Source organism: Meriones unguiculatus, chromosome 8 (assembly GCF_030254825.1).
Source record: "Meriones unguiculatus strain TT.TT164.6M chromosome 8, Bangor_MerUng_6.1, whole genome shotgun sequence".
NCBI lineage: Eukaryota > Metazoa > Chordata > Mammalia > Rodentia > Muridae > Meriones > Meriones unguiculatus.
The window spans coordinates 91,389,267-91,416,874 of record NC_083356.1 but is presented as its reverse complement, the minus strand read 5'-3'; the positions used below and the strand labels follow the sequence as shown (position 1 = coordinate 91,416,874).

General features: G+C 40.9%; 1 pseudogene; it reads left to right on the top strand.

Moving 5' to 3' along the window:
* LOC110559768 (ubiquitin-conjugating enzyme E2 variant 1-like) overlaps positions 1–26,452 on the top strand; it is a 39,444-nt pseudogene extending 12,992 nt beyond the window's left edge.
* Positions 26,453–27,608: the final 1,156 nt, after the last annotated feature.

The window sequence follows — 27,608 nt, the reverse complement described above, 5'->3', positions numbered from 1 at the left end:
AAGTTCTTACTTCATTTAGGAAAGAATTTTTAAAAAATCCTTGGAGATAGCTTACATATTAACACTTTTAAGTGTAACCCAAATGTTTGCAGACTTCGGTGGCTGTAGAAAAATAGGAATCCCTATTTACGACGATCACATTTCTTGACAGGACAATCACATGCTTCTGACTTCTATTACTAAGACCTCAGCAGAATCTTGAGGGTTCTTTCTTCAATGATTATCTCATATGGTCATGGGGACAATCTGAAGTGTGGATTTTTGTTTGTTTGTTTCTTTCTTTCTTTCTTTTTGAGACAGGCTTTCTCTGTGTAGCCTTTGGCTGTCCTGGTCTCTTTTTGTAGACCAGGCTGGTCTTGAACTCATAGAGGTCTGCCTGCCTCTGCTTCCCTGAGTGCTGGGATTACAGGTGTGTGCCACCGTGCTTGACTGAACTGTGGACATTTGCTGCCTGTGATATACCTGATATGTACTCCTGAGTGTGACAGCAGCCTGTGGGAGAACAGCGAAGTGGAAAGATTAAACTTCTAACTGGGCAACTCTGTAACAGGCTATAAGGCAGGGAGGTCTTTCTCCTACCTTCTCAAGTTCTTCTTTGAAATAGGCCATAAGCTTATATGTGAGGGGGTTCTCATCCTCTGAAGAAAGGGAACTCTCAACGGACTCAGATAACTTTATCAAAGAAGCCTTGGCAAGGCCACCCCGCCATTCATTACCATGAGACTGCCTTGTTCTGCAGCCACAATCTGTGAGAGTGTCGATTACACATGAAACTCAAGTTAAAAGTGCAGGGGTTCCCCTGTCTCTTTGAGTCTTCATTTCTGGAGGCTCCCGTTTCATGTAAAACTTACATTGAAAGACTGAGCATGGTTTTCTCTTGTTAATCTGTGTCTCTGTATAGAGACCTAATCCAGGAACCTAAAATAGGGAAAATGGCTATTTCTCCTCCCATACCTGCCTGCAGCTAATGCGATTAAACACTACCAATCTGCCAACACTTCTAAACACAACAGCTCACTTATCATCTCTTTGGGTTGCCCAAACCTTTACAAACCTCAAGGTGTCCAGCTGCACCAGATTGCCTTGACTTTCTGCCTTGTTGAATATAAAATGAAGGCGAGTTCTTCCCAATTCTGGACCTCCTGCCTAGCACTGTCTGGAACCCTTTATCTCAAAGTTTTCTGGTAGAAGTTAGCCATTGCATGCAGAAAGCTCCATGAGTTTGTGACTAAAGAGGATGTCATTGTCCCCTTCTAGTTTCTACCCTGCAGAACTACAGCCAAAAGTTAGTCTTCAAAGCCTTCAACAGCATCCAGGCCTCAACTGAAAACCAGCCAATGCTGGGGGCTTTCCGGGTCTCAGCTGGCCAAGGATCTCCATACGGCCTTTCCCAGCTCACACTTTGCACAAGTACCTGTGCTACTTGTAAAGGCAAATATACTAAGCCCCGAGCTTTAGCTGTTCTCTGAAGGGGACAAGTAATTTACAATAGAGTAGAAAGAAATGTGGTTGAGACAATCATTAATAGTACCCACTTTGGAAGTGTGCACGCCAGCCATACTGGAATAGAAGCCCAGCCAGAACCCTGGCAATGAACCTCTGCAAGTCTAGATGGCCACTCTCAGATTCCACCTCTGACCAGCTGATAGCCAGCCTGTTTTCATGGAATCAAAATGCCCAGCCTATCTCTTTAATGTAGGTAGACTAGGAAGTTTTATACCACTTCTGGGACTGACACTCATTAGTGACACTAATGAAGGCTTGGTAGATGATTTTTATACACCTTCCTCTGACTTTTTTTTTTTTCTTTTTTTCAGGACAACAAAATTTTTGGAAAAGATTGTTTAAAAGAGATATATAAAAAATAAAGTATTGATAACAGAAACATTGCCAGCTAGTTGACATGAAGATAGTGACCCAATCTTGTGTCTATGGATAATTACTTCCTTAAACACAGCAACCCAGGCCTGCCAGAAATTCAGCATCCGCATTTTTGTGGTCTTCTTTCTTGTAGGTTGTTTCTGTATACTTCAGTGTCGGTTCCTTGTGCATAATGGGCACTGTTGATTTTGCAACAAGGCTTAGCTTAAAATAACCCCAGGATTGGTATTTTCTAGTCCTTACTGCGTATTTCCTTCTAAGCATCTCACGTTCTAAGTTTGGAGTCCTGACACTTATCCACCACCCTTTCTACTAGAAAATTCTTGCTAGGCCATTTGAGAAGAATTAAATAAAGATGAAGCAGCAGGGAGCTCACCTTCTGAGTTCTATTCACTGGCAGATACACCATGGGTCTTTATTGAGGACAAGGCTAGTCTGGATCATGGTTTCATGGACAGATTTTTTTTTATGATAGCCTATGTAAACCAGGAACAGAAAAAACAAACCAACAAACAACAGCAACAACAAAAAGTGACCTCTTTTTAAAAAGTTTTATATGTCCTTACAAGCTACTAGATAACCACTTGTAGACAAACAGGGCTTGACAAACTATGCTCCAGGGTCCAACCTGAGTCTATGGTCTGGTTTTTCAAAGTTTTACCAGGTCACAGTCACACCCGTTGGTTCACAGCCCAAGACTAACTTCACTCTATGACTGAGTCAAGTACCTTCCGCAGCAATTGCATCTAAACCATTTGCTGTATGCTCCTATAGAGAAACAATGCTCTAAAACAGTTCCATCTGGGATTACCAGAAAAACAATTAGTTGTGTTTAACCAAAACAGGGGCATCCAAGGTGAGCATCTTATAAAACCTCCTAGTTTTGCAGGTTACTAGACTTAAAGAAAAAAAAAAATTAAAGGAACTGTGTTTAAGTATTTGGATAATTTCTAGAGAAGTCATTTAACGTGCCACTGTGTGTGGCAACTTTACAAAGGGGATTAAACTGCACACCATTTTTCAAGTTGCTTGGCCTGAGAAAGGCTTCCTTCTTGTGGAGCACCTCACAGGCCACGATGGAGGAGCATAGTGTGGGGAAAGGGTTATGTATGTAGCTGGTGAGCCCAGTGATACTGGATCACAGACTGGACATGCTTAAGAAGACATACTTACCTCAAGTAGCAGCAACTGGTGAAGTTGGAAAGGGCGATTGCCAGAGGTCCCAAACTTACTTTGGCTTTACGTGAAGCCGGAGCCTCTCTTGTGTCAGTGCCTCTCCACTCAGAATGTCTTAGTGAGCATGTCATTTCACCAGTGCCACAGCCACACACACGACTCTTGATCCAGAATTTCTAGGATCCTTTCTCCATTTCCAACATTGGAGGAAAGTCTATGGAATACTTTTGTAAATCCCAGTGAGCCATGACTGTGGTTTACTTGTGGCCTGCCATTACCTAGAACACAAAGGCTGTGTGGGCGTCGAGCAGTCTAGGAAAACCTGTTGTGTCCTTTAGAGAAGGCTGCAAGGAACAATGGGAAAGTTTCTGAATATCGGGAAATGTTTTCTCAAGATCAAGAGATTTATTGGCATGCATTTCAAATTAGAGTGCTAGCTGCCAGGGCTTGCTCTGTCCAAGGGCAACATCGGCACAGAGGCACACAATGCCGCAGGTGGCAGAAGCAATTTAGATCCCGTCAGGTAGCGATTATGTTTCTAAAAGCAGAGTTCTATCCCCATACATAGTTTTGGAATTCTTCCTAGCTTTGTCACAAGTTTGCCTAAAAACATTATTGATAATAAGCCAGGTATTTGTTTAAAGTAGCCAAGCAAGACCTGGAAATCAAAACAACCTCTTCCCCAGCTCAAAGACTTGGCAGTCCTCCTGAATGACTTCCACCCAGGCAGTGCAAGGAAGCTGCCTCTGCTTGCAGGTTTAGGCTACAAGAGCACCTTCATTCAGTGAGGTAGAGAGAGAAGCAAGCCCTGCTGGCATGGGGTAGGAGTCTGAAAGGGAATATAAAATGCTACCCTCAAATATGACACACTGGCACAAACCACTGTTTTTGTCTGCCAATAATTAAGAATAACATCAGAAGAACTTCCTGTTCTCTGCCTTCCCACAAGGGATAAAACTCCCTTTGAAAAAGTGACATGAATTTACCTTTCTGACAGTGTTCCCAATCCTCTTTTATGCACCAATACAATCCTTATCACAGGGGACAGAGAGGGGCATGGTTCTGACAGACCTCACCAATGTGAGGTAGACTCTCGACCACATATTTCTTAGCCAATATCCTACAATCAGCATTCTAAAAAAGAGCCCTTTCCTTTGCTCTGTCTGCTCAGTTCTGTTTATCATCCTCTGATTGGATGGTGTATGTGCTGGCTAATTTTACATCAATCTGACACAAGTTAGAGTCATCAGAGAGGAAGGAGCCTCAGTTGAGAAAAATGCATCCATATGATGGGGCTGTATGCAAGCCTGGAGGCATTTTCTTAATTAGTGAGGAAAGGCCTAGCCCATTGTGGTGGTGGTCCTGGGTTCTATAAGAATTCAAGCTGAGCAAGCCACAGGGAGCAAGCCTGTAAGCAGCACCCCTCCATGGCTTTTGTCTCCAGGTTCCTGCCCTATTTGAGTTCTTGTCATGACTTCTTGTCATGACTTCCTCCAAGGATGGACAGTAATATAGAAATATAAGCCAAATAAACCCTTCCCTCCCCACTCCCCAACTTGCTTTGGCCATAGTATTTCACCACAGCAATAGCAGCCCTAACTAACACAAGTATAGAAGGTCCCAGTTCTAGAATGCCCTTGAGTTAGTCATCACCAACTTTGGAATGTATGTTCATTTACAGGCACATAACTGTTGTCCATGTTTGTTTGTTTTTTTTTGACAACTTGATTCAGAGATTAGCTCCTGAAACTGAGAGCATAGAGCAAAAAGTTTCTCTCTCCCCTATAAACCAGAGGGTAGATGGCAAGGCATATATTACTTGACATATTTTAAGGCTTTTCAATGCTTAAGACATTCACAGGGGAAAATCTCTGCCAAAGAATTCTTTGTCTAGAATCCTTATTTTCCCAGTGGCCATCTTGGTCATGGCACATTTTCATGTTTGATGGCATTAGCTTTCAAACACCATTGAAAAAGACTGCATGACAAGGGCCACCACGACAGCATAATGATTTTCATCAGATCAAGATCCAGTACAAGTATTAACAAAACAGCCTCTAATTCTGAGTTCTGTGCACACTACCAACAGTGTTTTAGTTACCACAATGTTTTTAATGACCTACAAGGGGCCTCCAAGCCCCATCACCTAAGTTCAATCTCAGACAGCTTTGTGAGGAGGAGAGAACCAATTCCCATAAGATGTCCTCTGATCTCTAAAGGTTCAGCCATGTGTTCACATGCACACACAAGCAAACAAATAAATAAATATATGCTTATTTTAAAAGTAGTCAGAAGCCTATGAGGCAAGGATGATTACATTTATTTTTATAGAAGAAACCAATCTGGGAGACTGATTGCCTTAGAATGCATGTGATTAACCCAGGTCTGTCTGCTTCAAGAGCTAGGATGTGTTGCCTGTGTGCTGAGTACCAACTCTTATTTAGACCTGAGTACCCTCCCATGAAGAAGCAGCTGTTAAAGTTCACAACCAAATGACAGACATTTGCTGATAAGTACATTGATTTAGGAAGCATTTACCAAGGGCCATCTATTTGTCAGTCAATATGCAAAGTGTTAGGAAAACACCAGGTGATTCTTGCCTTCATGGAGGATTCTATCATGTCTGGAGGGACAGAGGTTTGAAAGTTATATTTTATGCCAGACATGAGGAACAATGGGTGCTAGGGCCTTGGGGAAGCAGTCAACTGAGCAGAGATTTGCAGGAAGCAAGGAGAAGAGCATCAAGGATACAAGGAAGAGTGGGTCAGGCAGTGGGAACAGGGGCAAAGGCCCTGAGGCAGGGCATGACTCACACAGTTGATTCAGAACTAGAAGCCCAGAATGCATAGAGCAGAGCAGGTCGAAGGCACCAGACAAGGAGATCAGTGAAACAGTCAGGTTCCCTTCTTCATTGATGTACATCTGTCTTTATGACTTATTTTTCTTCTGCCATCTCTCATCGTTCTTCTGAGCCATCTGTGTCTCTCTGCCGCCATCAGAGTTGTAGCTTCATCTCTCTACATGTGTGCTCTCATCTTCCCTGAGTGTAGTCTCTGATTGTTTCCACCCACTGAAAACCTTAACCTCTGTGGTCTTCTAACTGCCCCCTCACACCCTCATAAAACTCAATGAACTAACTTTCATCTTTGTGAAGCAGTTAGTAATGAGGGTCTCCTCTGTAGGGGAAGTGGCAGTCTTGTGAAGAAGTGTAAGTTAACCCTCTTATGCCACCTCCCGTGGCTCTCCACACCACAGCAGAAGGGTCAGTGAAAGTTTCTTTCTCTTTTTTTCTTTCTTTCTTTCTTTCTTTCTTTCTTTCTTTCTTTCTTTCTTTCTTTCTTTCCTTCCTTCCTTCCTTCCTTCCTTTCCTTTTTCAAATTTAGCCCTCAAAACTTCAAAGTAGACTACCATTTTCATAGTTACAGTCTGACAGTCGAACAGGACTTACCGGATTTATTAAACAAAACTTTTCTTTGGTAACGGAAGCTGCTCTTGCCTTGTCCTGACCTTTTGGAACTTCTAGTTCCCCTCAGTGTTAAAGGCTACCTCCAATCCAGAGTTCAAAGACTGTGTCCACACGAAGCTACTAGCAGCTGATTCCCTGTGGTCAACCAGGTTTGCAAAGCTCTTATACAAGGCTCAAGTGCCTCAGTGCCAGGCCAAGTCTGAGCATTTCCCAGCAGGACTGATCCACAGCTGGGAATTGTGGCAATGGCCCCACATCTAACCCTTCATTGGCTCCACCTCATTCTGTCCAAGTCTTCCCTCCTTCCCTCTTGTCCCTACCCCTTGCAATGGACACCACACTGCTGAATGCTTATTCTGGGTTTACCGTAGCCTCATCCTTGGCTAAGAACTATACCATTCACACAAAGTTGCCTGATTATGACTGGTGAAGACACTTCAGCTGTCAGTTAAGCAATATCTATTTGCTCCCCCCAAAGAAATGACTGAAAGCTAATCAGAACAATAAGAAGACAACTAAAATAAAGCAAAGATACTTAAATCTATGTTTGTTGCTTCTGCTTAGGTAGTATTAGTCATAGTAAACACAGATTAGAATGTATAGTTTAACGTATACATAAATTAGAATGTATGAAAAAGTTGGAAAGAAGCATTAAAAAAAAAAAAGAAAGAAAACATTCAGCCTATTAGGAAGATAAAGCTATGGCAGCAAGGATTGGAGACAGAGCTTTAGAGCAGAATCCAGGGTTTGGCTCCTCTATCCGGAACTTTCCAAGTAGCACATTTTGGTTAAATGATTTAATATTTTTTGAGTTTATTTCCTCATTCAACGATAAATAAGGACTATGCATAAAGTGCTTATCACCAGCTTTGGCAAGTGCTAAGTATTCAATAATCAGAGTTTAGACTTCCTGGAAGAGTCTGGTAGGTACTGCCCAAACAGCGGAAGAGTCCTGCATCATTCTTAACCACTGTCACAGTAGGACTCTTCCTGATGCGGGGGTATCTAATCACTCGGAGACTTCCTGCTTCTGCTCTGGGCTTCCTCTGTGTTGGAGGATTGCCTAAAGATAGATAGTGTGCATTCCTCTCCATAGACAGAGGGTCTCAGCTAAAGCGTTTCTCTGATTTCATCATTCTTTCCCCAAATTGAGGCCAGTTCAGATCTTTGACACTTGACACCATTTACAAACCTCTAAGGGCGTGTCTTTATCTGAAAGAGACTTAGAGACAAACAGGCCCATGAATTTTTCACATAGCTTCTTCAGCAGCTGGTGGGATCCTGCTGCATAGCGGTGCTTCATGGGTTAACTGTGGATGTCTTCCACTCTAGGCTCTCTACCTGCAGTTTCATTTCTAACTTGTTTGCTCCCAGCTTAGCTTTATTTTCTAAGGTTCTGATAGTGGGGGGACAGGAGCTATTCCAAAAGGATTTGCTATAGTATTTAAAATCTGCCAGGATTACGTGACGATTGAGGTCATTTGTTACAATAGAAAATTTGATCTGGTTTCAGCTTTGAACTTGAGAATGTTAGCAAAATTCTAAGCTGCTTAGGGACAGGCTAGATGAGAAGGCATGGCGCTCATGTGGCAGATGCTTTCTGTGCCTGGCAGACCTCAGACAGTAGCATTATGGGCATGTTTCAGGCTAGAAATTGTAATTAGAAAGCATTGTGATAAATTGCTCTGGGGTGCAGATTGTTACACTTGTGGCCTTCCGTGTGTGTGTTTACCGGAATTTTCTGCAGAAGTGGTCAGCTCAGCTTTGTCTCTGTAGGTATTACTGGCATGGACTCCCCCACACAGGGTTCTACAAGTAAGTGCTTGGCTCCGCACTTTTTCCTTCTTCCTTTAAGATGTCCGTGGGTATCTGGTCAGGCTTGCTGAAATCCTCTTTTATTACACATTTTTTTTTTTCATTAGGCACTTACAAGGAAGTTCAACCTACCTTTGAACCCTGACCTGGCATTCCTCCTAAGCCCCCGAAAGCTCTCTATCTCCCATTGCTTATAAGACTCAACAAACGGACGCAGACCAGCAGGTTTAACCAAGAAAACTGCATTTTTCCCCCCACAGGGCTGGAATTCCAAGATCAAGGTTCCAGGAAGGGTGGTTTCGGTGGCGGTTTCTCCTCGAGATTACAAGGTGGCTGCCATTGCGCGTTCGCTTACTCATTTGGGGTGTGTGCGTCTGCCTCTGGCAGCTCTTTCTTTACATTCTCTAATCCGCTTTACCTATGAGGACAGCAGTCGGTCTGCAAGTAGAGCCCCACCAGTATCGCCTCTGATTAACTCTCCAAAGAGCCTGTGAGGCCTGTCACATTCTGAGAGACTTTCATGCTGGGACTGTGAGAGGATGCAGCCCCTCCGGGTACTATCTTCATTCCACCAGATTCATTACTGAAACTTACCGAAGTGCATGACTCTAGAAGCCGGTAGCAAAAACAGATTAAGCATAGGAATGAAGCAGGAATAGCGGTTGCACAGCTTTGGCTGGGTGTTATCATCGTCACATTTTCAATACTGCTCCTCTTTTCGTGGGTGCTTGTAGCATCAGCTGTCTCAACTTCGCTCGGACCTTGAGCCCTTCCTTTCTCGCCTGCTTCCAGAACTAAGTGAGGACTGCTTGATGCGGTGGACAGAGTTTTGAGCTGTCTGCTTGTTTTTAATGTTTACTGCTCACCGAGATGATATCTTAAAGTCGCTCCCAATCTTAACTCTCCCATCTTCAGCCAGTTCTTATCACAACTGGCTCGAATGGCAGAGCCAGCATAGGACAGCAAAACCAGCTGTGCTCATCCGCAGAGCTGAAATCAATGAACCCTCGTTCGCTGGCGCATCATCAAAAATACATGAGCAAATCTGTTTGCCAAATAGATCATTGATTGACAAGATTTAGGCTTTGCTTAATTGATTCGATTTTTTCATGTTTCTTTAGAGAACATTCCAAAACCTATTGTCCTAGGAAGAACTTTATATTGGATCCTTTTGTACAAATATTGGATGAGGATTATCTAAGCTTATCTGTATATTGAACCATCATCTAGAAATCTTCAAATGTTTTCCTGACCATTAGAGATGAAGTTGCTGTTTTAGAACATTGACAAAGACAGTAGAAAAATCTTTAGTCAAGAGAAAATCTGTCAGACACTGTACAGTTTAGGTTCATGTTTATAATATTCTCAACCTTAACATAATTTTTATTATAGCCAGAATCTGAATTCTGAGTGCAGTCATACTTAATTTTGAGTTTCTTGTGTTTGAAATGATCCCAGTCTATCTATTTCTAATTAACACAAAAATATTACCTCTCTGGTATTTTTTCACCTGCAGTCTGTTGAATGAGAATGGCGCCCATGGACCTATATTTCACAGTTTGCTTCTTAGTTCTCAGACTGTTTTGGAAGAATTAGAAGGTATAGCCTTGTTGGAAGAGGTGTATCACTGGGCTTCGTGGTTTCAAAACTCCACTCTAGGCCCAGTCTTGAATGTAGGAGTCAAAAAAAAAAAAAAAAAAAAAGAAAGAAAAGGAAAAGGAAAACATTCAAGACTGGGCCCAGCTACTGCTCCAGCACCACACAGCCTTCCTGCCACCATGCTCCCTACCGTGAGGATCCGAAACTGTAAGCAAACCCCCAGTAAATGCTTTCTTCTGCAGCTTCCTTGGTCATGGTGTCTCTTCCCAGCAACAGAACTAAGGTGATACCAATTACTTTTTTTGTGTGTGTCAGAGTCAATTTTTTGTTGAAACTATGTTTTAAACTGAAGCCCCATAAGGAGATTACAAAGTGCTGCTAGTATTCCCTGTAACTTACCCACCTCCTTACCCCAACACCAACTTTCGGTAAAAAGCAAAACTTAAAAACAAAGAGAAATAAGCATTTGTCTGATACATTGTTTCATGATTAGACTATATTAGCACAGAGATCGCACAGAGAAAGTGCCCTTGCTATAACACATTACATATGTCTGCAGAACTTGTCATTTTGATCTGATCTGGAAGCTTCCTCTGTCACTCAAATGTTAACAAAATAGGGTTTCTTCTCTCTGAAGTTGTTTGATTACAAAAACTTGCATAAACTTTAGTTTGGTTGCGCATTTCTCTGTTCATATTTTTCCTTACTACTTATCTATGGATGCATTTTGTATTTCAAACAAGTGTTTTCTACATATTGTTTCTCTCAGTGTGATTGTCTTTTGACATACAAATACTACCAAAATGCTTAAGCAATTTATGTTACTCTTCCTCTCGCCTCACTACATCAATTCTCTCAGTTGAGCCAAACCATTAATCTCAGTGTAAAATTGTTTAACTACACAACATTAATTAGATCTTTTATTTTTTGTCCATCAATATAAAAGTAAATTTTAACCTTATAAGGTAAAACATACGTGGTAATATAAAGGGTATCAAAATAACAACCTGAAATTTTCCTATAGAGCTATGATGGCAAACACAGCATATTACTGGTACAAAAACAGATATGTAGTCCAACAGAACAAAATGCCGTATCAAGAAATAGACTTATACACCTATCACATCTAATTTTTGACATTGGTGTCAAAAGCCCACCTTGGATTAGATAACAAATGGTGCTGACAGAAGAATCAAGTTAGAACCATATCTTTTACCCTGAACTAAAAAAATTCAAAGTGAAAGATTTAAAAAATAAAATGCTCAAACTGCTAGTGGAAAACATAAGAAAGACTTTTCAAATTACATGTGTAGGCAATGATATTCTGAAAATAAGTCAACAAAGAGGACTGCAATTGATTAAAAAATTCTTCCAGAAAAGAAAATGCAGTAGAAAAAAAAATAACCTACAAAATGGGAGAGAATCTTTGCCAGCCACACCTCATACAGTGGCTGATATTGAGAACTTAACACTGAAGAACAAAACTGCCTTTCAACAATGACCTAACAATGACAGCTTCAGACAGGCAGCTTTGAAAAGGAGAAACACAAGTGACCAATTGTTTAAACTTTAAAATGTTTTATTAAACCACTATCCTAGAAATAATGCTCATTATACCTTAAGTATCATTTTGTTATATAATCTATATAAGATTGTAAATGGAGATGTATAAAAGTAACTTTCATTCACCTGATTTAACTTATCATCTCAGAGGCTTACTGCCTCTATCTGCTAACCTAGGGCTACTTCTGGAACCTCTACCCTTCATGCAACCTAATCTAGGCTTAGAATGTGTTCAGCCTCTGAGATTTATTTCTGAATACACTCACCATTTCTAGCTTTTCTTAATTCTGGCTGACTACTTCAACTCAGCTATCTAGCTCAAAACTCCTCTCCAAGCTGACTGATTCATACTGGCTTCTCCTAGCTTCTAAGTGAATTACTCTGCTTGGCCTCATACTAACTTTAGCAATATGTTCTAATCTTCTAGCTTCTTCTCATGTTCTGGTTCATTCTGTCTTCACCTGTGTCTAGCTTGTTCTCTCTGCAACCTGTCTCTGTGTAAAACTCTCCCGGTAAAAACTGCCTCTGAATTTCATGAACTGAACTGCCATGCACTAAACTTCACTGCATTGTCTCTCAACTCACTGACACTGAACTGCCTGAACTGAACTGACTAGAACTCAGAGATCTGCATCCTTCTGTCTCCTGTGAGTGCTGGGATAAAAGTCAGGTACCACTGTGCCTGGACCTAAGTTTTTCTTTACCTGAAACTTGCTCTATACCAGGCTGGCCTTGAACTCAAAGATCTGCTGGCCTCTGTCTCCTGGGATTAAAGGTGTCTCTGTATTCTAGCCAGATCACACACACCTAGAAGGTCTTAGGATGTGATCTTTCTAGAGCAGTCATGTTCTGAACTAACAATTCCTCTATAGAAATCTCACATTCTTTATATATTGACTCATTAAAAGTCCTTTGTTTTCTAAGACTTCTTAGAACTTTCACCTTTTTTTTTTTGGTTGAGATTATAATATAGTTACATCATTTCTCCTTTTCCTGTCCTCCCTCCAAACTTTCCATATACTTATTTGTTCTTTTTTAAAGTCACAACCTCTTTAACCATTAACTGTTGTTACATGCATATATGTATACGTGTAAACATATGTATACATGTTTATTAATAAATACAACTTGCTTAGTCCGTACAATGCTACTTGTATATATGTTTTCAGGACTGACCTTTCAGTATTGAATAACTAAGATGGCTATTCTTGGAGTTTGACCACATCTGAAATTAAGTAAAACTGAATGGCTGAACACATCTATGAGAGATTTTTTTTCCCCTTAATTAAATCATTTGAAGTGGGAAAACCCACTTCTACTCCATATCTTTGAGGTGGGGAGATCCACCTTTAATCTGTACCTCTTCTGCTAGCAGCCTATATAAAGGACTCACAAGAAGGAAACTCACTTTTCCTCTTTGTTTGCTCTTTGGCTGGCATTTGAGCCAATTATTTTTGGGATTTTGGTGTATATTGAAGACCAGCTGAGACAATAACCACTTGGTGTGCTATTCCATGAGAAAGACTATTTCACCCGCTCTCGGTGTTCCTCAGCTGTAGTTCTTTGTGTAGTGTTGAGGCCTAATGGTCTTCATACTTTGGGATGTCCACTAACAGCATCTTTGTTCAGGTCATGTGTGGACAGACATGTTGGCAAGTCTTACTGTGTAGTTTCTGAGGTTATTAGGAGATTCGGTCTTACAACGAAGTCCCAAATCCTCGAGCCCTTACAATCTTTTCTCCCTTTCACCAACAATGTTGCCTGAGCCGTATGTGTGAAAGTCTTATTGTAGATGTGTCCACTGAGATTAGGTTTCACAACTCTGCAATTTGATTGCTTGCGGTTTGCTGTTAACGGTCTCCATCTATTGCAAAGGTAGATTTTCCTTGATGAGAGATGAGGACTATAGTTATTTGTGGGTACAAGGAGAATTACTTAGAATGTAGTTAGGGATTACGCTGGTTTACTAAAGTCATGGCTGTAGGTTCTCCTCTGAGATCTATGACTTCACTACTAGTCCTGAGCAGGTGCATAGGTTTCCAGTGCCAGAAATTATTTCCCTCTTCTTGACTGGGTCTTAAGTCCAATAAGAAAGGTAGTGGTTCATGGTACCTACTGATACCATGAAAGCTAGTTATTCTTCAGGAAATTCCAGCTCAGGGGCTTCTGGGCCCTGTGTCATACAATTATTTTAGTGATTTGTGAAATTCATACCTGCATAAAATGTTCAACATCCTAAGCCAGCAGGAACATGAAATTACAACTACTTTCAGATTTCATTTTACTCCAATCAGAATGACTATTGGCAAGAAAACAAATAAGAACAAATACTGGGATGGATTTAAGGAAATAGAATCTCTCATTCATTTCTGCTGAGAGTGTAAACTAGTATAAAGAGAATATTGATTTCTTTAAAACTTAAAACCGGAGCTATCATAGGACCAGTTCTACTCCTTTCACAGAGGTACATGCATACCCATGAAAGCAGCCTAGATGTCCATCAACTGATAAATGGAAAAAAATTGGCATACATAGATAATGAAATTTGATTCTGCCGTAAATAAAAGTAAAATTATGAAATTGTAACATTTGCAGGAAAATGGATGGACCTGAAAAAGGTGATGAAATGGTTGGGTGTGATCCTACCACAAAAAAGATTTTCAAAACTCACATGTTCTCTCTCATTCTCAGGTCCTTTTTTATTTTTTATTTTTTTTAGAAACAAGTTCTCGAGAGGGAGGGTCAAGATGGCGGCGCCGGGAGGACTCTCATTCTGAGCAGCAGCAGCAGGATCAGCACAGTGACCAGTAATCAGAACTCGCGGCCATAAAACACAGTCATTGTGTTTCCCAGGTGAGAGGATACCCCACGGTGGGGGATTCAATCAGCTTTTAACTCACCCGGCTAAACTGCGGAAGAGATCCCGGTTCCGCCAGACGCTTGGCTGCTGGCCGCCAGCCCCAGCCCCAGCCCCAGCCCAGAGCCACAAGCCAGTGTCTCTGGTCACGGTCCCAGACTGAACCTTGGGCACCACACTATCAGAGACTGGAATTTTCAGTCGAGAGATAACCCCAGGGTACAGGAAAGGATTGGGACCGGCCTTAGGTCACCCAGACATCCCCTGGAAAAGACTCGGGTTCCACAGGCACCCCAGAACCCAGCCCGGAGCCAGAGCCCGAGACCCAGGCTCCGCACAGAGCCCTGCCTACCTGCGCGCCTGATTTGCCGCCTGAGATAGAACTGTGGGCACCAGGGCACCAGCGAATGAGTTTCACTGTCTGGTGCAAACACACAGGGAGGGAAACGGCTGGTCTGATCTCAGAGCACTCAGCTGACACCCCCAGCCTGAAAACGTCCCTGGAAAATTACCCAGCTTAGGGAGGCACCCAGGCTCCCAAAGGCTGCACAAAGGCAGACACAGGCAGTTTCTGCCCACCAGACAGCTGGCGGAGACTGAGCCGCCATCACCCAGTTGTGCTCCAGGCACAGGCAGTTTCTGCGGCCAGCCAGCTGGCGGACACTGAGCAGTGTGCACCAGGGCAAAAAAGACACTGGGAGTCCGTGTCTCCAGAGAATCCACAGGGAAGGAAGGAAACTGTACTGACTTAAATCACCCAATCCTTCCCTAGAAAAAGTCTAGCAGTCTAGCAGACCAGTGGGGCCATCATTCAGCTGTGCTCCAGACACAGGCACAAACAGTTGCTGCTCACCTGATGTCCAACTGGGTCACAGCAGCTGATCATTAAATTTACAACAAGAAACCCAGAAACAGGGCAGCTGCCCTCAGGACTTCCCTGGGTGAGAGGAGAACCCTCTCGACTAACAAAGACCACAGTTACCACTCAGGTCTATAATATCCCTGAGGTGAGCAACTCCTGAAAAAACACCAGCCATCCAGGGACTATACCCAAAAAGCTGAGAAGACATCCTTCAGGAAAAACCAGCTTTCTGCAAAGGGGATTCTCTCCACCACAGGATCCCCAGGAACAACCAGAAAATAACCCCAAACACCTAAGATAACACAATGGGTAGAGGCCAGCGTAAAAGCTCAAGCAACAAAAGACAGAGCAATATGGCATCTCCAGAACCCAGTTACCCAGGGGCAAGTAGCCCTGGACACCCCAGCATAACTGAAATCCAAGAAGATGACCTAACAACTATGCTCATGAAGATGATAACAGAGGAAACAAATAAGATACGTAAAGACATAGAGGAAGATAAACTCAAACAGAATATTGCCATCCGTAAAGAAATAGAGGAAGCTGCAGCCAAACAGTTTATGGCCTTTAGAAAAGAAATGCTTAAAACACTGAATGAAATAAAAGAAACAGAGTTGAAGGAACTAAAAGAAAAACAGGAAAGTACAATCAGACAGGTGAAGGAAGTAAACAAAACAACTCAAGACCTGAAGATAGAACTGGAAAAATTAAAGAAAACACAAATGGAAGAAATAATGGAAAGGAAGAATGTAGGGAAGAAAACAGGAACTACAGAGGTAAGCACAACCAACAGACTACAAGAGATGGAAGAAAGAATCTAAGGTGTAGAAGATACAATGGAAGAAATCGATGTATCTGTCAAAGAAAATGTTAAATCCGAAAAATTCCTGACACAGACCGTCCAAGAAATCCAAGACAATATGAAAAGACAAAACCTAAGAATAATAGGTATAGAGGAAAAAGAAGACTCCCTTCTCCAAGGCCCAGAAAATATTTTCAACAAAATCATTGAAGAAAATTTCCCCAAGCTAAAGGAGAGGCCAATTAGAATACATGAGGCCTACAGAACACCCAACAAATTTGACCAGAAAAGAAAATCCTCCCGCCACATAATAATCAAAACAGTAAGTATAAAGAACAAAGAAAAAATACTAAAAGCTGCAAGGAAAAAGGCCAAGTAACATATAATGGCAAACCCATTAGAATCACACCTGACTTTTCAACAGAGACTATGAAAGCCAGAGGGCCTGGACGGATATCATGCAGACCCTAAGAGAACACAGATGTCAGCCCAGGCTACTATACCACACAAAACTCTCAGTCCTCATAGATGGAGAAAACAAGATATTCGATGACAAAAACAAATTTCAACAATACCTACAAACAAATCCAGCATTACAGAAGACACTAGAAGGGAAAATACAACCCAGGAAAACTAGCTACATTCAAGAAAACACAGGAAATAAATAACCTCACTTCAGTAAAACAAAAAGCAACCAAGCACACAACCTGATGACCACAGCCAACATCAAAATCAAGGGATCTAGCAGCCACTGGTCATTAATCTCTCTCAACATCAATGGACTCAACTCTCCAATAAAAAGACACAGATTAACAGAATGGATATGTAAACTAAACCCAGCAATCTGTTGCATACAAGAAACACACCTAAGACACAAAGATAGACATTACCTGAGGGTAAAGGGATGGAAGACGACTTTCCAAGCAAACGGACCCAAGAAGCAAGCAGGAGTAGCCATTCTAATATCTGACAAAATAGACTTTCAACCAAAATTAATAAAGAGATGGGGAAGGACACTTCATACTCATCAAGGGAAAATTCCACCAGGAAGACATCACAATCCTGAACATCTATGCCCCAAATACAAGAGCACCCACATTTGTTAAAGAAACATTGATAAAATTTAAAGCACATATAGATCCCCACACATTAGTAGTGGGAGACTTCAACACCCCACTCTCAACAAAGGACAGGTCAACAAAACAGAAATTAAACAAAGAAACAATGTCTCTGACAGAGGTCATAAATCAAATGGACCTAACAGACATTTACAGAACTTTACGCCCAAACACAAAAGAATTTACCTTCTTCTCAGCACCTCATGGAACCTTCTCCAAAATAGACCATATAGTGGGTCACAAAGCAAGCCTCAACAGATACAAGAAGATTGAAATAATCCCTTGTATCTTGTCTGATCACCATGGAATAAAGCTGGACCTCAACAATAACAGAAATAGCAAAAAGCCTACACACACATGGAAACTGAACAACTTGTTACTAAATGACAGCTGGGTCAGGGAAGAAATAAAGAAAGAAATTAAAGTCTTCCTAGAAATCAATGAAAATGAAGACACAACATACCCAAACTTGTGGGACACAATGAAAGCAGTACTAAGAGGAAAGTTCATAGCACTAAGTGCCTTCAAGAAGAAATTCGATACAGCTCATTCAAGCACCTTAATGGCTCACTTAAAAACCCTAGAAAAAGAAGAAGCAGACACACCAAGGAGTAGATGGCTGGAAATAATCAAACTCAGGGCTGAAATCAATCAACTGGAAACAAATAAAACAATTCAAAGAATCAATGAAACCAAGAGCTGGTTCTTTGAGAAGATCAACAAGATTGACAAACCCTTAGCCAAGCTAACTAAAAGGCAGAGAGACACCACCCAAATCAACAAAATCAGAAATGAAAAGGGGGATATAACTACAGACACTGAGGAAATCCAAACAATCATTAGGACTTACTTCAAAAGTCTATATGCCACAAAATTTGAAAATCTAAATGAAATGGACAATTTTCTTGATCGATTTGACTTACCAAAGCTGAATCAGGACCAGGTAAATCAACTAAATAGTCCTATATCCCCCAAGGAAATAGAAGCGGTCTCAAAAGTCTCCCATCCAAAAAAAGCCCAGGACCAGATGGCTTCAGCGCAGAATTCTACCAGACCTTCAAAGAAGAGCTAACACCAATTCTCTTCAAACTATTCCACAAAATAGAAACAGAAGGAACATTACCAAACTCATTCTATGAAGCCACAGTCACCTTGGTACCTAAACCTCACAAAGACTCAACAAAGAAAGAGAATTTCAGGCCAATCTCCCTTATGAACATTGATGCAAAAATACTTAATAAAATACTTGCAAACCGAATCCAAGAACACATTAAAGATATTATCCACTATGACCAAGTAGGCTTCATCCCAGGTATGCAGGGGTGGTTCAGTATACGGAAATCCATCAATGTGATCCACCATATTAACAAACTGAAAGAAAAAAACCACATGATAATCTCCCTAGATGCTGAAAAAGCATTTGACAAAATCCAACATCCATTCATGTTTAAAGTATTGGAGAGATCAGGGATACAAGGCACATATCTAAACATAGTAAAGGCGATATACAGCAAGCCTATAGCCAATATCAAACTGAACGGAGAGAAACTTAAAGCAATCCCACTGAAATCAGGGACAAGACAAGGCTGCCCACTCTCTCCATATCTCTTCAACATAGTGCTGGAAGTCCTTGCTAGAGCAATAAGACAGTTGAAGGAGATCAAGGGGATACAAATTGGAAAGGAAGAAGTCAAATTATCACTATTTGCAGATGATATGATAGTATACGTGAGTGACCCCAAAAACTCTACCAGGGAACTCCTACAGCTGATAAGCACCTTCAGCAAAGTGGCCGGATACAAAATTAACTCAAAAAAATCAGTAGCCCTCCTGTATACAAAAGACAAAAGGGCTGAGAAAGAAATTAGGGAAACAACACCCTTCACAATAGCCACAAATGACATAAGGTACCTCGGAGTAACCCTAACCAAGCAAGTCAAAGACTTGTATGAAAAAAATTTCAAATCTCTGAAGAAAGAATTAGAAGAAGATATGAGAAGATGGAAAGATCTCCCATGCTCATGGCTTGGCAAGATTAACATAGTAAAAATGGCCATCTTACCAAAAGCAATCTACAGATTCAATGCAATGCCCATCAAATTACCAACACAATTCTTTACAGACCTGGAAAGAAAAATTCTCAACTTCATATGGAATAACAAGAAACCCAGAATTGCTAAAACAATCCTCTACAATAAAAGATCTTCTGGAGGTATCTCCATCCCTGATCTTAAGTTGTATTATAGAGCAACAGTTTTAAAAACTGCATGGTACTGGCATAGAAACAGAATGGTGGATCAATGGAACCGAACAGAGGACCCAGAAATAAACCCACACACTTATGGACACCTGATCTTTGACAAAGACGCAAAAACCATTCAATGGAAAAAAGATAGCATCTTCAACAAATGGTGCTGGTCCAACTGGATGTCTACATGTAGAAAAATGAAAATAGATCCATACTTGTCACCCTGCACAAAACTGAAGTTCAAGTGGATCAAAGACCTCAACATAAAACCAGACACGTTAAATCGGCTTGAAAAAAAAGTGGGAAATACCCTAGAACTCATTGGTACAGGAGACAACTTTCTGAACAGAACACCAACAGCACAGGCTCTAAGAGCAACAATCAATAAATGGGACCTCATGAAACTGAAAAGCTTCTGCACAGCATAGGACACCGTCATCAAAACAAAGCGACCACCTACAGATTGGGAAAAAATCTTCACCAACCCTTTATCTGACAGAGGACTCATATCCAGTATATATAAAGAACTAAAGAAGCTGAAAAGCAGCAAACCAAGTAATCCACTTAAAAAATGGGGAACAGAGCTAAACAGAGAATTCTCTGTAGAGGAATATCGAATGGCAGAGAAGCACTTAAAGAAATGCTCAACCTCACTAGCCATTAGGGAAATGCAAATCAAAACAACCCTGAGATTTCACCTTACACCCATGAGAATGGCCAAGATCAAAAACTCAAGTGACAACACATGCTGGAGAGGTTGTGGAGAAAGGGGAACCCTTCTCCACTGCTGGTGGGAATGTAAACTTGTACAACCACTCTGGAAATCAATCTGGCGCTTTCTCAGACAACTAGGAATAGCGCTTCCTCAAGATCCAGCCATACCACTCCTGGGCATATATCCAAAAGAGGCTCAAGTACACAAAAAGGACATTTGCTCAACCATGTTTGTAGCAGCTTTATTTGTAATAGCCAGAAGCTGGAAACAACCCAGATGCCCCTCAACTGAAGAATGGATGCAGAAATTGTGGTACATCTATACAATGGAATATTACTCAGCAATGAAAAATAAGGAAATCATGAAATTTGCAGGTAAATGGTGGGATCTGGAAAGGATCATCCTGAGTGAGTTGTCCCAGAAGCAAAAAGACACACATGGTATATACTCACTCATATAGACATACAACATAGGACAAACCCACTAAAACCTGTGCATCTAAAGAAACTAAGCAAGAGAGAGGACCCTAACTAAAATGTCCAATCCCCATCCGGAAAGGCAAAGAGGATGGACATCAGAAGAAGAAGAAAACAGGAAACAACCTAGGAACCTACCACAGAGGGCCTCTGAAAGCCTCTGCCCTACAGACTATCAAAGCAGATGCTGAGCCTGATGGGCAACTGTTGGGCAGAGTGAATGGAATTTTAGGTAAGAACTGGGAAATAGTAAGAGCTGGAGAGGACAGGGTTTCCACAAGGAGAGCAACAGAACAAGAAAATTTGAACACAGGGAACTTCCCAGAGACTCATACTCCAACCAAGGACTATTCATAGAGATAACCCAGAACCCCTGCACAGATGTAGCCCAGGGCAGTTCAGTGTCCAATTGAGTTACATAGTAATGTGAAGAGGGACTGCCTCTGACATAATCTGATTGGCCTGCTCTTTGATCACCTCCCCCTGGGGGGGAGCAGCCTTACCAGGCCATAGTAGAGGACAATGCAACCACTTTTGATGTGAACTGATAGACTAAGATCAGAAAGGAGAGGAGACCCTCCCCTATCAGTGGACTTGGGGAGTGGCATGCATGCAGAGGGAGGAGGGAGGGTGGGATCGGGAGGGGAGGAGGGAGGGGCTTATGGGGGGATGCAGAATGAATAAAGTGTAATTGATGAAAAATTAAAAAAAAAAGAAACAAGTTCTCACTATGACACTCTCTCTGATTGTACTAGAATTTGATGTATTTATCAAACTGGCCCGGAACTTACAGAGATCTGGCTGTCTTTGAGCTGAGATTAAAGGTGTTTACCATCACTCTGCCTAGCCAGATACTAACTTTTAATATTTGTATGTATCGAAAAAAGAGATTGTTAGTGGTTATAGACTTTGAAATAGATAGGACACAAGAGGAGAATAGTAATTTGTGGGGATGATAAAGAATAACTATCTAAAAGATAAATATGTTTACTTAGATTTGAACAATGTACTCAGGCATCCAAAAATTGGGTACCATTTTATAGATCACTGAAAAGAAATAAATAAGAATAGGCCATAATTCCAAAGTATATTAAAGTGCTCAGTGTTGGATACTTTTCAATGAATTGTACAGTCCTTAAATTTTTATTATAATACTCTTGCATTTAATCATCCAAGAAAAACTAACATTTTCTGAAGCAAATTAACTAAATTAAATATCTGTCTTGCCCAACCTATTTTCCAGTTTAAAGATTGATTCTTTAACTGAGTAGTTCACAAAATTGATTTTCAGAGAATCAGCCATTAGTTACATTGATCAGTTACAAATCTGAGATGTCTGCTTTGCCAGAAGCAATATAATTAATATTGCAAAAGCCATATGATACACAGCCATTTCTTCCTAAACAACAAGCAAAAGCTCACTTGCCGTTGTGCCATGAAAAGTTAGTTATGACTCAACTGCAGAAAGTTCTCAGCTTACCTCAAGGCTAGAAATACACCCCCATGCCCATGTACTACACAAGCAAGCAAGTCCTATGAACATTGTCAGATTCATAATGAGGAGTCAAGGAAGATGGAGCAGTTAATAAGAGGGAAATGGCAGAACACAAAGTTAACTCTCCTAGCAACAGCCTCCAGGAAATATCACAGAATAAATCATAGAAAATAGAGACAATCTCCCTGGCAATAATCAATGAGAATCGGTTGAAAATCGGGTGGGAAACAAATCCCCCCAATGTTTCAGATATAGTTTAAAAAAGAATAGCCATTGTTGACCATATGCCTTAGGCAATTGTGCCACAGAGAAGGTCACCTTGCCCCTCTAACTTTTACCTAATCCTGTAACATGAAGGCATATGCCCTCCTGTTTGCTGTCATGGAACATGTCCCCCACCCCCCCGCTTGCTGTCATGGAAACCCCCTGATCACAGACTTTCCCTTTAAAAACCCTGCTCACTCAGAGCTCAGGGTCCTACTTCTCTACTGTTGCGTCAGTGAGACTTGGGTCCCGAGTTCGATCGCTGTCATAATAAAGCTCTCTTGCTATTGCATCGAGTTGTCTCCTGGTGCTCTCTGAGGGTCTTGTGAACCTGGCATTACAACACTATTTTGTTGTTCTTGTTGTTTTTAAACAAGAATCTTAAAATGTTTGGGTATGTACATAGCCCAGTAGCAGAATACATCTCTCCCTGAGCTACAAACTTAAACAAAACAACCCTGTTTTTGAGTTGACCATTTATACTTTTTATTTGTATTTTTACCACTCATTCAATGTTATTATTTTCCAAATTCATACAAGTGGATTCACATCATGTAAATATGATGTGCTTTTTACAAGATTTATTCATGTTGTAGATATTTCCTTTACTTGTCCTTTTAATTTTCTCTGGAATAAATATAACTTACATTTATTTACTTTCATTATTATTTTTATTTTTTTTATTATTTTTTTATTTTTTTTACAATTTATTCACTTTGTCTCCTGATTGTAGCCCCTTCCTTATCTCCTCCTGGTTCCCCTCCCTCCCTCTCCCCGCCTCTGCCCCCCAGTTTCCTCCCCTAGTCCACTGAAAAGGGAGAGTCCTCCTCCCCTACTATCTGATCCAGTCTATCAAGTCTCATCGGGACTGTCTGGATCCTCTTCCTCTGTGGCCTAGTAAGGCCACCCTGCAAGGGGGAAGTGATCAAAGACCAGCCACTGAGTTCATATCAAAGTTCATGTCTCTGCTGCCCTTATTAGGGGACTCACTTGAAGGCTGAGCCGCCTATAAGCTACATCTGAGCAGGGTTTCTAGGCCCTCTCCGTGCATGACCTTTGGTTGATACATCAGTCTCTGCAGCCCCCTTTTATGTTTTATTTATTTATTTAATGTATGTGAGTACTCTATCTCCATGTACACCTACACAGCAAAAGAGGGCATCAGATCACATTATAGATAATTGTGAGCCACCATGTAGTTGCTGGGAATTGAACTCAGGACCTCTCGAAGAGCAGTCAGTACTCTTAATCTCTGAGCCAACTCTCTAGCCCTATTTATTTTTATTATAAGATTGAATTTTAACTATTTTTAATTTAGTCCTTAAGAAGTATTTATGTTTCTTTGTTGGCATGCTTATTTTCCATCATGAATTGTGAGTATTGTTGGACACATGACAGCTCAAACTTGCACAAGAGATTTCCTGAGACCTGAAGACTGATGCTCAAGAAAACTATTCAATACTTTCACCAAAGTTTATTAAAAAAAAAAAATAATAACAATAGCCTTTCTAAGGGATGAAGTCAGTCCTTACCAGAATCTGAACAGGTCCTTGAAGAAGGAATTTTAGCAACCCAGTAATAGACGGTGCACTACTGTTCAGGCAAGACTCTCTTTCAGTTCTTCGGCACTCGACAGTGACAGCATACTGCTGAAAAGGAAATAATACTGCTAGTTACCACATGTCTTTATTAGCCTGTGTTTCCACTTCTCACGTCTTCTTGGAGGGTATCCCACTGCAGTTTCTAAGAGGTTTTAAATTCAATATTCTCAACCATTTAGAATGCATCCTAAAATTGTTCTTGCAAATACAAGCATGGGCACAAACATCTTCTTTCCCACTACCGAAAGTGTATTTTTGAGAAATTTCAAGAATGAAGCCTTGGGGAGCAATTCTGTGAGGGTAATTAAAAATGGAAGCTGGTGGCTATTGCTACCAGGGGAGAATAACAACCAGGATAAACTCATCCCACTGGAGAAATAAGCAATGCCTTATATTTTATTCCATTCCCCAAAGATCCTATAGTCTATTAATGTTCATTTACAGATTTTCAGTCTGTATAGTTTCTATAATTAAAACAAAACATCAAACGTGCATTTTATTCACAGAATTATTTTGTAGCATGACGGTGTTTGGGACTACCATTTTTTTTTTTTTAAATCATCAACTGTATTTTTCAACGGGTTAATCTCTGAAACAAATGACAAATGCACACTAAATGGCTCTGAGCAAAAGTGGGGCAAAGCTATGAGACCTAGCCTGCTGAGCACAAACACAACATTAAGAACAGTGTAAATCTTATCTGGCAGGGGAAAAGGATAAATTATTATAAACACATCATCTATAACACTTCTGCATAAAAAATATTTAAATATTTTTTTGTGGCCTGGTGATATTTTCAGACTAAAAGAGAAAAGAACAACAAAAGAACACTTGCCTTTGGAACCCGAAGCAAGGTGGAATGTTGTTCTTCCCCTTCTGTCCTCAGGAACACAATCATCAAACATAATAACCTAACCCACTCTGGGAACATTTGTAATAATTCCTCAGTTTGGGAACTGAAGTGAGTAAGATCTGACTCCTCACGATCTTATAACTGGGAGAGGAAATAAGTCACACACTCACAACACATACAGAAACGTCACAAATAATAAGACCAGTGAATCAAATGCCGGCTTTTTATTTTATTTATTGAAAACCCTGAAATACAGAAAATAAAACTCAGACTTGATTTGGAATACTCAGAGTTCTCATTGTTGCCAATTTCCAAGTCTCTTAGTTTATGCTTCAAAGCTACCAGGTTGAAAGATAACATAATTTTTGAGAGTAGACCTATAATTCCCTTCTTCAGGAAGCTAGCTAACCAGTATGCAAATGACTACAACTAGAGGTAATTTACTATGTAAATTTCTACAGCCAGTGTAATTTTCTTTCCTCCACCAAGATTACCTAACACTAGCCACAGGCTAGCTCTATAGGAAGTTGTACGGAAGGCTAGCTTAGTAGATAGATGACTATGGTTTCATATGGAGATGTAGAAAGGCACCAGAACCAACTGGAAGTAAATTATTTGTCTACAAGTAAGCTATACTACTAAATTATTTAAAGTGCATGAAGAAATAAACATTGTTTTCTTCAAACATATCTGATATAAAGGAGTCAGGAATAAGGTAATGTAGTGTAAGAAAATCTGAAGTGAAAATCAAAGGCAAGATATGATCCTTGAATTTTAATCACTCCTGCCTCTCTTATTTGCCTTGTCAATTAAGTAAGAGTTCAGAATATTTGATGTATGATAGAGGTTGTAAATTTTAAGGGAAGATATGAAAATACAAATGCCTCACAAAATATGTCAAATAAATTATACATTTAATAAGTATGTAATAAGATATTTTATAATGTATCAAGAATCTTTTTAAAAATAATTATTTTATTGATATAGTTGTTTTATCTGTATACTACATGAGTGCCTGGTGTCTGCAGAGGCCAGAATAGGGTTCAGAATTTCCTGGAACTGGAATTACAGATGGTTGTGATCCACCATGTGGATGCTGGGAATGGGACTCAATTTCTCTGGAAGAACAGCCAGTACCTTTGACCGCTGAAATAGCTCTCTATCCCCTGTATCAATAATTAAAAATTTCTCACTTTGATATGGAAACCATTCCCCTAAGAATATTTTCTAAGAAAATTATAGGTGGCAGCCACCATAGAGTTGGGAGTAAAAGTTCCTTGCAATTTCTGACTTTTGGAAGAGCTGGAAGAAGGCCATCACAGAGTGAGCAATGGCACAGTTAGCTGGGGTCTAGAGGATGTCGAAGACATGACACAAGATGGACAGGGAATATATTTGGGCCTCGAAGAATAATTTATAAAAACCTGCTATACAACTTTAAAATAGAACAAGGGCCTGAACACCAAGAAGCAGCCCCGTCTGTAAGATTTGTAATAAAAGTCGATATGAGCGGCGTGAGGAGTTCAAATGGAGCTACCACAGTACTGGCAAAATGGTAAAATTTCCACAGCATCAAAGTTGTTCTGCAGGAGCTTGGGGGGGGAGGGGGGTTGGTAAAAAGGAACATGAAGCTGCCACAGCCACCGGAACAGTTACACTAACTCTGCCTGATATAACCCAAGTCTCCATTTTCCACAAAATTAGTAAATTTTCTAGATACTCTTGTAGACCCCAAGTACTGGAGAGGGTGCTCCTATCAAACTTCATCTTGAGACAACTGTACTGACTTCTTGTCCCTTTGAAATACCTAAGTTGTGTTGTGTAGACACATCTTGTGTCGAGCAGAAACTGCTCTCTGCCTCGTTGAATTTCTGGGATCAAGAAGGTGTGTGTGGGATCCTTTGGGAGTGTGGGCACAGCTAACACAAATGTCAACAGACACTGGGCAGTCACCTGCTGCTGACACATGGCCTCGGTCTGCCTTTGGCCACAGCTGCATGGTGGCCCTTAGAATTGAAGGGAAGGCTTCAGGTAGTGGCTGTGGGACTACTGCTGCCTTGAGGGTGCTTTGGCTGCATCCTGCTTTCTTTCTTAAGTCTTAAGTCGTACCCTATCCAAATCGTCACCCTCCTCTCCCTCTGAAATTAAGCTGGGGTGAGTAATTCAGGGCTTCCTGTCCTACCACCTTTATCAAAGGAGGCTGTTTTTCCCCCTACTCTTCAACTTCCTGGTTGTCCATCACCACCCAAAACTTGCTGTGGTTAGAAGTCATCGGGTGAGGTTGAAAGAATCTGGCTTCTCTCACTTTGATCCAGACCACACTTGCCACTGGCCTGGGAAAAGAAATTTTTGGTTCTTAGCTTTGAAGCCACCATGGGCATAGAGCTCAAATCTCCAAGATCAGGCCTCCAGGTGAAGAGAGCAGTAGCAGGGCAACTCAGACCTGCCAGCACTCAGGGTCTTTTGTGATTATGCCTAAAAAAGGTCATGCACAGAGAGTTTAAAGCACATAGGTGTCTGAATCCGTTCCTTTTCCCATGATCATTTTGCTTTTACACATTGAAGAGGTTTGAAGAGAGCTCTCTCGTCATCCTGGCCACTTATCAAATTTGATGTGGATCCTGACAGCTGACTCTGACCCTGTGGACTCAGGCTCCTGTATTTTCAGAATGCTTTATTTTGATTATAATAATTATGATAAAAAAGAAAACAATATTTTGTAATGGGAGAAGGTTATTGGCATTTTAGACGTATGTTCTATTTCCTCAGCAAGCTGGTAAGTTTCTAGAAGGCAAGAATTATGAAACTTACTTCTTT